The 883-nt window shown below is 26.3% G+C and overlaps 1 non-coding gene across 1 annotated transcript; it reads left to right on the top strand.

The window, feature by feature from the left end:
• The first annotated feature begins 368 nt into the window (after positions 1-368).
• On the top strand, positions 369-441 carry TRNAT-UGU (transfer RNA threonine (anticodon UGU)). Its single transcript has one exon. It is a non-coding gene; the product is annotated as a tRNA-Thr (tRNA).
• Positions 442-883: the final 442 nt, after the last annotated feature.

Genomic DNA, 883 nt, shown 5'->3' with positions numbered 1-883 from the left:
ATTCCATTAAACAATTAGAATTTAAAATAAATATAAATATAGAATGAGAAATATATATGATATAGAATCAAATATAGAACTGTAATAAAAAATAAAAAGGAGTTCAAATGACAAAAAAAGAAATGAAAAAGAACATTTACCATTCAAATTGAAAATGAAAATAAAAGAATATTAACAATATTTACAATCACTATTTAATAATATTAGTATTATAATTGTTATTAGAATTGTGATAAATCGAAATTCTATATCGCTATATTAATCCTTATGTTCTAGAATATTCAATATTATATTGAATAGTTAATAACTAAGATTCTAATTCCAATAGTTTAGTCAATTACTATGCATATAAGATTTTTGTTATGTGGGCCCGCTTAGCTCAGAGGTTAGAGCATCGCATTTGTAATGCGATAGTCATCGGTTCGATTCCGATAGCCGGCTTTTCCCTATTCTTTTTTTTATTACATTTTTTAGATGATTGATAATGTTCCTTTGAAATCAAAGAATAGGGAAATAGCGTCTTCTTCCTTTTCCAAAAGCTATCAATTTATTATATGAACTTCCAATTCTATCAGGAAAGGATTATATATATAATAAAAGTGGGTCTGTATATTTATCCAATTCATCCCATTCTTCTTTTCTTTATAGTAATAGTACAAGTACACTATTTCAGTAAACTTCGCTTCATTTAGTTCAGTTTAGTTTTAGTTTAGGTTTATTCTGTAAAATAAAATTCAATAAAAAATAAATAGAAATAAGAATTAATTCGAAATACTAAATAAGAAATAAGAACAAGGAGTCTTTATGTCGCGTTACCGAGGACCTCGTTTCAAAAAAATACGCCGCCTGGGGGCTTTACCAGGACTAACTAATAAAAAGCCTA

Source organism: Nicotiana tomentosiformis, chromosome 1 (assembly GCF_000390325.3).
Source record: "Nicotiana tomentosiformis chromosome 1, ASM39032v3, whole genome shotgun sequence".
Taxonomy (NCBI): Eukaryota; Viridiplantae; Streptophyta; class Magnoliopsida; order Solanales; family Solanaceae; genus Nicotiana; species Nicotiana tomentosiformis.
This window is presented reverse-complemented; position numbering and strand designations above follow the sequence as displayed.